Source organism: Aulonocara sp. 'chitande type north' Nkhata Bay, linkage group LG3 (genome assembly GCF_057382095.1).
Source record: "Aulonocara sp. 'chitande type north' Nkhata Bay isolate Kocher_YH1m ecotype deep benthic linkage group LG3, A_spYH_male_GT1.1, whole genome shotgun sequence".
Lineage (NCBI taxonomy): Eukaryota > Metazoa > Chordata > Actinopteri > Cichliformes > Cichlidae > Aulonocara > Aulonocara sp. 'chitande type north' Nkhata Bay.
This window is the reverse complement of record NC_141346.1, coordinates 51,660,493-51,675,576: the sequence shown is the minus strand read 5'-3', so window position 1 is coordinate 51,675,576 and position 15,084 is coordinate 51,660,493. Positions and strand designations below refer to the sequence as shown.

Sequence of the window (15,084 nt, the reverse complement as noted above, 5' to 3'; positions counted from 1 at the left end):
ACTACAGTCTGCTCCTTAATGATAGCTATCCCAACTTAGAGACAAAACAAAATCCAGAGACTACAATAAAAATAATACAGAAATATAAAATATTAAAGTAACACTGAAAACGAATAAGAATTAAACGTATAACAAGTAGCAAGAAGACTTCTGGTTTGAAAGCTGGTGCCTCTGTGTGATGAGTCGGCATGTTCTACCTGTGCCTGTATGGGTTTCATGCATGTTAGATCAACTTATTTCAAACTGGCTGTAGATGGGAGGTAGATAAAGTGCTTAAAGTGTATAGTAAGTGTAGTCCAACTAGAAAACTGGCTTATATAAAAGCCAGTCCATTCCCAAAGCGTAAGAAGAATGTCAGGTTTAAAGAGAACAGCTTGATTTGAGTCACTTACTGTGCTGTCAAAGTGTAACTACAGTACCACACAATCGGTATATACAGTATTACTACACAAAAGTGTACTAAGCCTTCAAACTAACACACTATCTGGTGTGGGGCACTAAAGTGAATATCTGCATGCATGAGCACATATAAGACTCTTTTTTCAGTTAGATGGATTGTCTGAATCATGCCTGTATATGATTTAAACTCAGTCAGAGCAGTAAAAATCTTGAATAACAGGTTAAAAAAATATTACAAGTTACTTCAAGTGTAAAAAAGTACATCCTGACAATGTTCACCTGCCAAACAGCCAAGATTTAAACCTAACAAAGGAAACAAGAAAGAAAAAGCTGACAATCCAAGACTAACCAAAGTGATACCTGTCAGCCCCTCCTTTAAAAAACAGAGAGCAGAGGGTTTTATTTCCTGTTAAATGATTTAAAATACAGACTTAAAATACGGATAACTTTCCACATATTTTATTAGAAATGCCTAGAAATGCTAGAAATGCTTTTTAATGAGTAATTCATGACTTCACTGCAAATTTCACACTTTCCAAATCAAGGCCAAGGTCATAGTATGTGTGACACCAGTGGTCTAGATATTTACAATATATTCCATTCATTCTCTCAGTTCATTGTCCTGTTCAGGGTCTCAAGTTGACTGGACCCTATCCTCGCTGTACTAAGGCAAGAGACTGGGTACACACTCAACAGGTCGCCAGTCTATCACAGCCCTATTAAATAGTTAATTAACAGATATTTTTCTCCATCTCACATTAGTGACTAAAAAAAGATTAAAATGACTTCTACTGTATCGAACATATCAAATAAATCATATAATTGTACGCAGAAGAAAGCTTTGTGCACGTAGTTAAAAGCATGCACTCAGGGAGAGATCAGCAATGCTGTTTTATAGAGTTTAGACTTTTCAAAATTAAACACTAACACACATTATTCAAGCAGCATACACACAGGGGACAGATGAGCATCTGTCTTCATGATTTGCTCTCAGTGGACTTCAGGCTGATTTTCTAACTGATCATTTCCCCTTCATCAATGCTGAGGAAAGGCAGCCATCCTCGTATCTCTTCACCGAGGACACCAACAAGCCTCAGTCTAATAACAGAGAATACGATCTGTCACCTGAGCCCAATAACCCCTCATTCCCCTCATCCAAGAGACAAACTACATTAAAGCATCTCCAGTGCAGTTCCTCTTGTGTTCAGCAGGTGCTGCTCCAAACACACAGCCGGGGCTTCTGCTGCTGCTGTAGCTCCTGATGCTACAAAATTAACCGGTGTCCACTTGTCACTCTGTAACCCCCTGAAGGGCTTCGTTTAGCCTGCTAAAAACCACTCGAGCTGGAGAACAGCCACGAATCCACCCAGGGATTCTTTCTCTGCAGCTTTTTAACAAACCACATTTTAAGGAGAGTTTAGTTGAAATGTCCCATCATGTTGTATTTCATACCTCTGGATGCAGAAGTGGATATAACCCTAACAAATAATAACTTCTACAACTCCACAACCTACTGGCAGCCTTGAAGGTTGTTTTAGCAGAAAAATATAAATGTCTAGTAAATCTCAGGGGTTAGGATGGAAGGAAAAGAGGAAAAATTGCTCATGCATTCACTAAGAACAGACTGAGTAGAGACAAGTCCACCATGCGCATTTAGGTGTGTGTGTGTGTGTGTGTTTGTGTGTGTGTGTGTGTGTGTGTGTGTGTGTACATCTACTCATGCGTGTCTGTTGTGACAGAGAGACATGACAGATCCCTCTTACATCAGTGGGAGGCCACCCAGTGCCAGATGACATGCATATAGACACACACAAATACACACACCACACTGACATCGATAGTGACGGATGGACAGATCACTGGGCGAGTGATGGGAGGGGGGGGACAGGGGGAGGAGGTGTGGTAAAAAAAATAAAATAAATAAATTTTAAAAAAGCAAATGAGGATAAAGGAAACGAGGGGAGAAACATGACAGCTGAGGAAGGAGAAACTGAGAAAGTATTTTAGGAATACTCTCTTACTATCATCAAAAACATCATTCAGCCCTGTTCTCAGCAACACAGCTGCTATTAAACAATGAACCTCACGTTCACTTAGATGGGGGACTTTATGTGAGACCTTTGCAAAAAGACAACAAGCTCTGGTGCAGAAAAAAGACAACAACCTGGATTAGGGTTCCATACGACATGTGACACGGCAGGGCAACACAACCAAGCGTGAATAACTTAAAACAATTTGTAAGCTGAGCTGACACTGCAGGTTAATCAGTGGCCCTCAATCAAAGCCACAGACACTTAGGGATTGTGTCCTGGGGATGCTGCTGGTCGGAGATACGTGTTACATGTTTTATTTAACATATTAAAAGGAAAAATTGTGATAATCTGAATATGGGCTAAAATAATGAGCCTTCATTTGGATAACAACAGGAGTAAGTCACGGCTGTGGAGTCAAGGGCAAACAGTTTGACTGCCTTACACAACTCATTATGTGCTCTTCCTATCTATATCTTATATTTTGTTACAACCTTTGTCATGAGAATTAGTATCTCTTTAAAAAAAATATTGTTACATTTAAATCCAGCAGCAGATCCAGATCATATCCAGTTTCCGTTTTTTTTTTTGTTTTGTTTTTTAAAGGCACAATAAACTGCATAAAAATGTAATGGATACTTTCACTGCTCGTTAACCATCCCTCTACAAAGTTTTGCAAAAATTTGGCTTAGTTTCAAAATGCAAACAAAAAAACAGCTTTGGTGGAGTGAAACCAATCAGATGAGGTGCTGAGGTGTTTAATTCCTGTGACCCAGTAAAGTCCTTTTAAGACATCAACTATGTAACATTGCCGGCTTCATTAGGCAGTTAAAGTGATGGCTTTGCCATTCACATATGGGTGACTTTTACATTAATGCGACCTCATTTGAACATTGCAGCGACTGTTAAGGAAAGAGCTACAGTACAGGACGCCTCATGCGCCCGTACAGGAAGTTATGTGAAATGTGCGAAGCTTGCCCAGACCATCTCCTCCTCTACTTGAAGGGAGTTGTTTTTTTTATTTTAGCTTCGGACAATTTCTGAACATATGTTATATGTATATAAATAAATATTCCTAAAAATATAAAAAGGTTTGGCTCTATGCCAGGGGTCCCCAATCGCAGTCCACGAGGGCTGGTGTCCCTGCAGGTTTTAGATCTCACCCTGGGTCAACACACCTGAATCACATGATTAGTTCATTACTAGGCCTCTGGAGGACTTCAAGACATGTTGAGAAGGTAATTTATCCATTTAAATCAGCTGTGATGGATCAAGGACACTAAACCTAAAACCTGCAGGGACACCGGCCCTCGTGGACCCCTGCTCTATGCCTTATCTCTGGTCATTGAAATCACTGAACTGAACTTTGGTTGTGGTGTTGGCACCTTTGGGAGCATTTGAATTGAATTATCTGATAAATAATGTGGTCTGATGTGTATTACAGTCTTCCGGGGAGTTTGTGCTTCGGTTTTACACTAATTAGTATGTACATTTTAGGCTGTACAGCTTAACAGTGCAGCTTGCTAACCAAGCGTATTAGCATTAGCATAACTTCTAGCATCAATCTTATCCAGTCGTTAAGTGATGATGTGACGAATCCTACTTCCGGGCCTAAAGTAGTCTGCGTTTAATATGGCTTTTGTGTTGTTAACATGTTTAATGCTTTGTATTTTCTTCTATTTAATCTCAAAAAGCTCCTAAAACAGTCAGTGATCACTGTTGACCTCCCTCGGCTTTTATTACCACTAATCATTTATTTAAGCTCAGTTTTTAAAACCTTAGGATGTAACTACAGCCCAGCCCATGCAGCAGTATATGAATGACTAACCTCGTATTGTGGATGGATTATCTCAGTTGTTCTCCTGGCTGAAGTTTGGTCCTTTTACAGCATCCTGCCATGCGATTACAATTGTTCCTGACCACCGAGAACACTCACGTTAACTTTTATCGAGGGGAAAAAAAGTTATCTTGTTTATATTGTGCTAACATAGCTGTGGCGCTAGCGGTCACGTAGCTCATCATTATATACCAGCTAGCCAAACTTCAGTAACCCTACAAACGTCACTGCTGTTTAGTTTTCTGTCTTCATTTATGTTGGAAGTGATAATAGAGCTGTACGTTTTAATTTGTTTCCAAAACCCCGCAGTCAGGACATGCTATATTGTATTTAGATAGAAGCTAGCGAGCTAACTTCCTGCTAACTTCTAACTCCGTTAAATGTCATAAATTCCGTTTTCATGGATGCCTGGATGTTAAACTCAATTGTTACACCTGGTAGAGCAGAACGCTGATCATTTTATTAAAGATGAAAGACTTTAGACAGTTTTTCAACTCTCAGTAATGCCATAGTGATCGTTTGATATATGGACCTGCAGCGGAGTTTAGGCCCAGACACGGCTAGTGACGTCAGACTGAACAACCGGATAGTTGGGGCTGGATTAGGTGACCCTTAGTTACACGCTGGTTCTATTCCACAGTGTCGTTTGTCCTGTGTCCCTCCCCTCACATCCAACCAGTTGCAGCAGATGGCTGCCCCACCATGAGGTTCTGGAAGTTTCTTCCTGTTAAAAGGGAGTTTTTCCTTCCCAGTGTCTCCAAGTGCTTACCCATAGGGGGTCGTTTGGTTATTGGAGTTTTCACTATATCATTGTAGAATCTTTACTTTACAATGTAAAACATAAATAAACGGAATTGCATTGACTGGAATTATGCAGCTAACATGGTGTTGACCAAAATGGTAATCATGAGGTTTCAAAATCCAGAGTCCAGAAACTAAAGTGTGAAGTCACAGTTGCTAAGTTGATCACATTCAAGTATTCGTAACACACACAAGAGAAAACTTAATTAAAAAAAATCGGATTACCAATGTCTGTAGCCACTTGGGGCAAGCAGAAAAAAACTGTAAACACAACATTCACACAATCATTTCATTAAAAGGGCGGGACAGTCATGCAAGCGTTTGGTAAACAGATGCTACTCTACAGAAATCTGCTGATAATTCTTTGTGGGTTCGTCTCCATTCACATTACATTTAGTAGATGTGACTACTATAAGATGAGTGCACATTAACGTATTTGGTCAAAACTTTTGTACTGTGCACATTTTCATCAGCGTCAAAGTGACACCGAGTTATTTTAATCTCCTTTGTGTTTCATGTAGACGAGTGCATCGTGTCATCACAAAGGTCTACAGGCCAAATTTGGCTTCACAACTTTAAGTCCATCAGACGACTGTCAGCTGAAATTATCAGCCCTCGTTTCTCTGTCACATCTATCTTGTCTTTTCACTTCACAATCGAATAAAAAAAAAAAAGAAGTGTCATAAAAATATCCTGCAGGGCACAAAAGTTTAAAAAGATAGCTGGGTTGTAAAATATTCTGAATTGAACAGGAATTGTTTTCTTTCACCTGAAAGGCTCTTGGTTCTGTGCATATTTCTACTTTAGTTGTTATTCTGAAGATGAATGAAGATGACTGATTAATAAAACCTCAAATCTCAAATATTTATTAACAAAATAAAGCCATGGAAGTGCAGCATTTTGGCAGAGGACATACGTGACAGAGGAATAAAACAACAATGACTGTGTCTGTGTAAAGTGCATGTTGAATATTTACCTACAGATGCAACTCTTGTCAGGAGGATAACAATCTGCACACAGAGCAAGGTTAGCCTCACAAATGCTTGTTTAGAGAAAAGCCGATTATTATCTGAGCAAATGAGTAGAAAAACAACTTTAATTGAGGACAAACAGCTGAGGAAGCATCACAGGAGCTTGGAAAAAACAATTCTCTAAAGATAGGCATAATTATCATTTATTATATCGTTTATGGACAACATACAGCCCTGCTGCTTTGCTCTTTCGCACTATCATCAGCGCCATTCTTTCAAACTGTGCATTTAAGCAGCTGCTCAGCTTTTAGGTAAGGAAAGTTCCATCTCCAAGTGAGCGCTGTACTCTCTAGCGGATAAACTAGTCAGCTCGAGTGCTAAAAAGCATCAACATCCACAGCTATTAAATGAAAAACAAGCTCTGACATTCAAAGCAATTTTGTAAAACCAGAAAAGAGCCTGTTTTCTTGAGTTTTAAAAGCAGCATTTTTCTGCTTGACTTGGACTGCCACTGTACGCGGGGCTGTTAGGACCTTTTTTTCAGAGGCGAAAAGATGCTTCACTCTGAAAAAAGGATGTGTCATCCTCATTGTAGCTGTGTAAGTATGCTCTATTGCTGTAGGACAGTATGCTACAAAAAAATAACAGGATTCACAAAAGACTGTGTAAGCTGCTTCTGAACAGCCTCTCAGTAACATTCTCAGGTGCATTTGGATCAGAGGAGGCTGATGCTGAGGAGGCTGCATCTATTGTAATTATTAAGACAGACAGAGGGAACTCAAAGTATTAATAAAGAGTGACAGTTTTTAATTTTATTTATGCATTTTTAGGTCAATAACTGTCCATCCAAGCTGTCTTTTCACTTACAACTCCTAAAGTGGCTGAGTTGCCGTGGCTCCTGAACGCTTCCACTCTGCAGTAAAACCACTTACAGTTCATGTAGGAGGGAAGACGTTTCCTGATCTAACCTGTTGTAACAGTGGCGTCCCATTACAGTATCGTGGTCCTGGAATGAGCTATTCTTTCACAGATGTTTTTAAAGGCAGTTTGCATACTTGACTATATAGATTTGTTGCAATGAGACTGAAGACATGTGAATGCAAACATTAAGAAGTGTGGTCCAATGCTTTTGTAGATGGTTGTATGTTATGGTCACGGCAGATAGCCAGCCCTCCCTGAGCCTGGTTCTGCCGGAGGTTTCTCCCTGTTAAAAGGGAGTATTTCCTTCCCACTGTCGCCAAACTGATTGCTCATAGGGGCTCATAAGATTGTTGTTTTTCTCTTTATGTTGGGTTCTTCTGACCCTATGTATTATTATAGGGTCTACCTTACAATATAAAGCACCTTGAGGCGACTGTTGTTGTCAGTTGGCGCTGTATAAATTAAATTGAATTGAATTGAACAGCACAAAAGCAGCAACTTAAAGAAATATTCATAATTATCAATTGGCATTGAGACATTGCCTAAATTAATAACTGTAGTTCTTGTAAATAGACTGATTCTTATATAGCGCTTTTCTGCCCTACTTGAACACTCAAAGGACTTTATACAACATTATTCACACAAGCACTTCTTCCTACCTAACATTTACATACTCACACAAAAGTATTGGGAATCAGAATACATTGTCATGCAGACTGGAGAATCAAACCACGAACCTTCCAGTTAGTAGATGCCCTGCTGTTCCTCCTGAGCCACAAGTTCATCCAAGCCATTAATACAGCAACTGGATGCTGACAGGCTTCTGACCACACAGTAAACTAAGGATCATTTCCCTCTACAGCCCACAGTGATTATTTTTAAGAAAACTTGTCTATTGCTTCACTGAGTTTAAAGTTAACTTTTCTCAGCCATGGGAAAGTACTGAGATCTGACAACATAAATAAAATAACATGACACCGGGGAACACCAGCTGCCACAGATTTGGATATCCAAGTCATGATCCAGATTGCTCTCAGATACAACGAGCTTATTTCTCTTTAAGGAACAGTGAATTTTTTGTTATCTGACAGGATAATAACAACCCAGCTGCTTTTTCTAAAAGTCTGTCCTCTGTCTTTTCTCTGTTTTCCACCTTTTGGCCTCTCGCTGAACCCTCTCGTGCATCTGGGTTGCCATCCTACGGAGAGTAGAAACATTTTTTTGGCAATGTCTTTTTGTTGATAATATTTTGGTTTTTACAGGGGACGGCATAAGGAGCTCGATCAGGCATGAATGGTCATGATATCCAGACAGACATTTGTGGCATCACACATAGATACCGGAACAAAATATATTCAGCATGAATGTCTGTAAACACATGTTCATGATATTTGTCTGCACAAAAGATGAATAAACAAGTGCACATGAAGCAGAAAGCAGACTCGTAATAAGCAGAAAAAAAACCCGCGCACACAAAAAAGCCGAATGTGATGAGAACAGCTGGAGAGGGTGCAGGCGGGTGTAGGAGGGGGAAGAAGCAGAGGGATACGGAGGGAGGGATGTCCTCTGCTTCTCACCTTGAGTGCCAGACCCTCGCTGTGCATTTGGGGATTTTCCAAAGGCAACCAAAGATAACCCGTCTTTACCTGTACACTGCCTTTTATATCTTTTTCATCTCTCCTTTTATATTAGGCTTCTACCCCCCGACCATCCTGTTATCCTCTCTTTATCTCAGTATCATTCCTGCCTTGTTTCACATTTCACCCCATTCCTTCTTTGTCACGTGTCTGCACATCTTAGCTGCCAGATGAGACTTAGTTTGGGCTGTGGGGTGGGGGTCAAAATGCAAAAGACCAGGGGAAAGAGAGAAAGAAAGAGAGAAAGGTGGAAAGGTAAAAAAGAGTGCTGACTCAAAGAAAAAGACATAAGCATTTTCTGATTCGATGGGTAGGTGAGGAAGGTCAGAGGACAGGAGCTGGGAGTGTGTGTGAGTTTTTGTGTGTGTTTGTGTGTGTGTGGGCAGGCAGCTTTCAGGTCATACTCTAAGTAGACTTTTTTGAGAGAACTGACTAATTGCCAGTTTGCCACCTGTCAGGAGCATCAGTTTGTGCGTGACAGGGCACATAGACATGTATTAGTATGGGCTGAGGAGAAGCTGGCGGATGATTTTACATGCTACATACATATTGGGCATCCTAATGAGGTTTAGCAGTACTTTACCAACAAGCAAGCTTACATTTGTCCCCAAGCTGCAGCTTTGAAGCTATTTAGAACCTGGTGTATACAGCATGGTATATGAGATACTGTTTCCACTGATGCACAGATCGACAGAAAGATTTTCTGAGATGATTTTCTACAACATGGCTAATTCTGTGAAATATCCTTAAGTGTCATGCTTCCTAAGTCTAACTATGCAGTTTTGTGGCATAAATTACTCATATGAAAGCCCTGTGTTCATTCATTAATCAGCTCCAGCCTCCCTTCACAGACATTTGGTCTTTTCTTGGAGACAGGTGTATATTGCTAAACAGCTGTTGGAGATATGTAGGGTTTCTTTGCTGCAACCTGGGAGAAATACAAAGGTATTTAACAGGTTATTGCTAACTGTCTGTCCTCTCAGCCTGTAGTGGGTTTTTGTGTGTGTGTGTGTGTGTGTGTGTGTGTGCGTGCGTGCGTGCGGTGGTGGGTTGTTATATTTTTTCAGTTTTTACTACTGTGTAGGTTTAAGTTACATCTCAAAAACAATGAGATGTAACTTGCTTTCAATCTTTAATAGGTCATTCTCACAACAAGTGCAGTAGACCTTTAACATTGCGCACTAATTTTACGTTACAGTTTGAAGGTAAATCCTGAGTTTGACTCCACCTGATGGGGTCCTTTTTATGTGGAGTCTCCCCGTGTCTAGAGGATGGATGGATGGATGGATAAAAGACTGTAGCTACTTTATTCAAGTCAAACATTCCTGGCTTGATGATATTTTGATGTAACAGTGCATGACTAATACAATAGAAAGTCCTCTTTGGAAATGAAAGTCTTTAATGCATTCAAGCCCTGCAACACTCATGAAAATGGCAATAACGCTCTGTAAGTTTAAAAATGTGAACGTGCAACACGGGCAGGGAAATAAAGAAAAATAGCTGAACAAAAGCCAGCGTATTTGTTAGAGGTCAAATAAACATATGATAACATGGAAGTTTTGCTATGACAAAATAATCTTTCTTTTGACAAAAAAAATTGAAGATGTTTAGTTATAATTGTCAGGACACAGTGCCACAAGCAAGAAGATGCTGAATCTGTTGCCAGAAATAAGCGGGAGGTATCTTAGCCTGATCCTGGGTGTTTTTTGCTGCCTAACTTTAACCTGATGTCTGACTTGTATACACCAAATGCTGTTCAGAATGAGTATGTTGTAGTCTCTTTCTGCTCACTGTTTTAATTTCATACAATACAGACGAATGTATCAGAGCTCATAAACAGAGTATAGAGCAGCTGGTTAACCAAACATTTCCCACAGCTATTGGTAGGAGCAAAGCAGAGGTAAAAGACAATGAATTTCACACTCACACGAATACAAATGTAACTTTATAAAGGTGGTGGAACAAACAAACCAAATAACAAAATATTTTATTGATGTTTCCTGGATAAATATGTGGGTCACAAATAGAAACTACAGTATTTAACTGCTTGTGGTAGGACTCGACTTAAGCGGTCAAAGAAGTGCAGGAGACTGATGCTGTCCAGTGTAGCAAGTGATTTATTCACCATTCTGTGGCCCAAGAATATTTACAAAGAAACAAATAAGAAACTCAACTCTATAATAAACTCAATTCAAATAAACATAACTGAACTTAAATCAACGGAAATTAAGGTCAAACTGCACACAGCTACACTGACCTGAACCCTTCTTCTGAAACACCTGAGTTCGTCTGCTTAAATAGTCCCCTTAATCAAACACTTTCTCCTCTGGACTATTCCATTCAGTAGGTAGGTGAGATGAACATGATTATATTCATCCTCTACTACTCCTCTTGACTGGCAACATAAACTCTGGTGTAATCAATACATATCACAACATTAAATCTATTTCTTTATAAACCCTTTAAAATCAACTTTATTAAATTATAAGAATTCTTCCCCTCCTGCCCTTGGTCTCTTCCTGTGACCTCAGATGAACCCAGAAGGTATAAAGCAGGAAGTAGAACTACATTTCCTCCTTTTGCTTCTGGAAGACAGGTAGGTAAAGGTAAGTTCAAACAATACAAATTAACAGTTGAAATAAATAACATGTTAACTTAACAAACTTGCATGAATTGATTTAAACCAAGATGTTATATTATATAATCTGTAAAAGTGCAGAACATAAACAAACCCGGGATAGTAGATGTTTGTAGTGATGGGCAGATGAAGCCCCATGAAGCACTGGAGCTTTTCATCCAATTGGTTCACCCCAACGCGAAGCTTCATGAAGCTTCATTTGCTCTAGCAGGACACCTACTGGACGTAAAAATAATAGCTGGCATGAATTTGAAGAGTGTGGCATTTTGCACACAGCCTGTAAATGTCAACAACAAAAGGAGTGTGTAAAACATGTATATTGTAGTGATGGCAGTATACTGTGTATATTTATGCTGGCAGTATGGAAAATGATTATTTGCGGCAAAGTTCGAACCGCTTCATGAACCAGTCACGTGGTACAGCCGGGCAGCGAGGCTTCGGACGTCATCATTTTCAGCTCCTCCCATAAATGAAGCAAGCCTCGATACGCGCTTCGCGGAAACGCCCCCTCCATTACTCGACACACGCTCCGAAGCCTCGATACAGAACGTCCCATCACTAGATGTTTGCCTATTGCAGATTACATGTGAAATATGGTTAAATCAAAACAAGAATGTTAACTAAGAATGTAGACAAATGGTCTTCTCACCCACTTTGTCACACTGCTAAATTGATAATATGAATTAAACATAATCTTTTCATTCATGAGCTACATAGAAGTTATTGGTGTTGTTATCCCCGCACAGAAGTCTTCACAACATCTCTGCAGGAAAACAAAGTGAACTAAATATCTTGGGGGAAAAACACACACACACACACGCTGCCTCGTAGCCAGTCTCTACAGAGAAAGGAGCTGCTTGCTCTTATAGAACACAATGCAATGATGGATGTGGTAACTTTCTATATCACCAAAGACCATCCATCCCAATTAACTGGTTTTGTGAGACATGACAGCAAAATGCCACAGCATGAGATTTATAAAGGAAAGCCCTCTTACAGGAATTAATTTACAGTAAAAGGCTTTGCTACTTGAACCTTTTCTAAATTATGTTTTGTATCCTATAAATTACTGTATAAAATGTGTCTACAAATATAGCTGTCTGCTTGTGTGCATGTTACCCCCTTTGTGTGTGCGCGTGTTTACTAGTTGCTGGTACTGATCAGAATGCAGAACTTGGATTTACCCTCTCAGCTCACTGGGACGGCCGTAACTCTTGTCAAATCATAGCAAGGCCATTGTGCCTGCTCTAGCTGTAGCTGCAGCATTATAAAGCGGATATGAAATCTTCCTTTACTGTTTTCCTGTGCCATCCCTTTCTCATTTCTTCCACATGCCTACCTGCAGGCATTCGTCACCACCCCTCTCTCCTTTTTCTAATTCACGTCTCGTTACCTCCTCTCCCGGGTTGGTCTTGTGACCAAAGGCAATTTAGTGACCTGTACCTCAATGCATTTCAAAAGAAGTTCCCAGTGGAGAGCTTAGAGGAGGTCACAAACAGTGCAGAGAACACGAACGAAGGAACAAAGGAACAAGAACATGAGAGAAATAAACTGCATTTCTGTAACTACTCTCAAAAATAATTGGTGATAATAACAGTGCAGCCAACTAAAAAGCTAGGGACAGTCAACTCATAGTGTAAAAAACATATGTAGAAGTGGCTAGTTAGCAGGCTAGCTGGTAAACTAGTCTAACTAATGCAAATCTTCAGCATGTTGGGCAGTTAGCTTAGCTTAGCTTGACTGCTAAGAGGACAAACATTTTCACTGCTATGACTCCTTTCTCCCAGCAATCCACAAACTTTTACATACAAACACAATTTACAACATACAAACAGTTTGTATGCTGCATTCTTTGTTTTCTGTATTTGTATTATTTTAAGGGTACCAAGAATAACCTCAGACTAATACCATGTGATTAAGTCCTTTAGCATTTGTAACAATTAGCAGGAGGAAAGAAGGAAATCCCGAGATGTTGCTTTTACAAGGTCTGAGCAAGAAGAAGGTCAGTGTGGATCCACAGCTTAGCTAAACACCTACTGTTTTATCGTCTATGCAGCTGCTTCCATCCATTATCCTTTATCAACTAGACTATGCTAGCAGAGGTTCTCAATATAGTCTTTTTACTTTAGAAGGTCATATTAGCCCAAACCATAACTACAAGTGTTTTTTATATAGTTCTTCTACAGTATTTAAAGCTTAAATTTAAGCTGTGAAATGTGAAATGTGAAATTCAAAACCTCTGTGTTGGAAAATGTCTTTAACTTATGTGTAATCGTGATCCTGCAATAACAGCTTATTCAGATAGTACAATATGTTTCGCATGTGAAAGAAGACAGAAGTGGGGCTCTGCTCGTTTATCCTCAGGGTGTATATTCGCAATGTCATTCGAGCAAAGTTTTACTTTGTCCAACTTTCCCCTGTTAACTGCGGAAAGCTTGGCCAGAGCCGGTCCCGGGTATCGGAGTTCGGCCCAATTATGTCTGCCTGCCTCTGTCAGATTGTTTATACCTGGTTGCACATGTGTGTTTGTGGGGATGTGGAGGGTGGCTAAATTGCACAAGGGAATGTGAGTGTGGGTGTGTGGTGTACAGGTTCATTTTGTTGCTTTGTGTGTGACTGCATCTCAAAACACCACCCGCACCCCTTTCACACATCACTCCTCCATCCCTCTCCGCTGCCATCTCTCTACCCCGGAGGCTTTTCCAGAGCATACGACTAATAAAGTGGGCCAGGTCCACGGCTGAGCACTATTTTTATCAGAAAGCAATTTTCAGGAGGTGCCCACAGGTAAGCGGGTCCCAGCCGCCTCAGACAATAGAACCATGACAAGGAGTTTCCCCTCGCCATTAACCTCTGCTGAGCTGAACCACATGCCCCAGTTCTCCAAGAGCAGTGCCCAGCCACTGCACAGAACTCCACAAACCTGCACAAGCCTGCTCTCTGTCCCAGAATTAATATTAATAACTTAAAACAAACATTCCTTTGCTAACTACTTGGTATCAGAATGGATGAGGGGCAGATAACTGCAACATGCTCATTTGCTCTTAAGTGCTTTCTCAGTATGCATGATTTAAAATTTGTAGGCAGTCAGACGAGACTGAAAGAGAAGTGCTAGATGGGGAAATAAAGAGAGATGTATGGTGGCCAGATGAATAAAGGTACTGCAGAGGTGAAGGCGACAGGAGGATGATAAAGAGGAATTGTGTATTGCTGGGGATGTGTAAAGACAGATGGATACACACAGACCATCTGGCCTCTTTCCTCATACAGCTGGACTATCTGTCTCTTGAAGGAACGAAGTTTATGTTTGTGCATGTTATGATCACGGAGTCAAGCTTTAGCTATCACTGAGATAAAGCATCAATGTAGGTTTCATAGGGCCGTGGGTTAAAGTGGGCAGGGACTATCAGGAACAGTATTCTGGCACATTCAATTAATCAACAATTAAACCTACACAGTAGTATCAGTCTAGTGACTGTAAGAGTGAAGATGCTGCATTTGTGTGTAGATGGTATCTAATGTTTGCGTGATTTTCAACATCAACATTTGTATGCTAGAATAAATACAAATAAATCTCATTTGTCTGCAGCAAAGCATAAAAAGCATTTTTTGGAGGGGATAAAAGTATAAGAAGGGAGGGTTGACAGCAGAAAGGAAAGGTTTCAGGATGAGGTGGAATGGGACAAAGGGAGAGACGAGGACAAAGAGGACACAGCAAGGACGAGGACTGCAGATAAGGGACACATCAAGACAGTGATATGCTAGTGACAAAAAGCAAGGAGGGAACAGGAAAAGGACAAACCACAAGAGACGCCAACAGACACAAATGTTCAGACGGAGAGTAAGACAG

The 15,084-nt window shown here is 40.3% G+C and overlaps 1 protein-coding gene across 1 annotated transcript in view; it reads right to left on the bottom strand.

Annotated features, from left to right (window-relative positions):
- Window positions 1–15,084, bottom strand: part of fgf11a (fibroblast growth factor 11a) — a 107,143-nt gene that overhangs the window by 14,263 nt on the left and 77,796 nt on the right. The gene's annotated exons all lie outside the window — the stretch shown is intronic.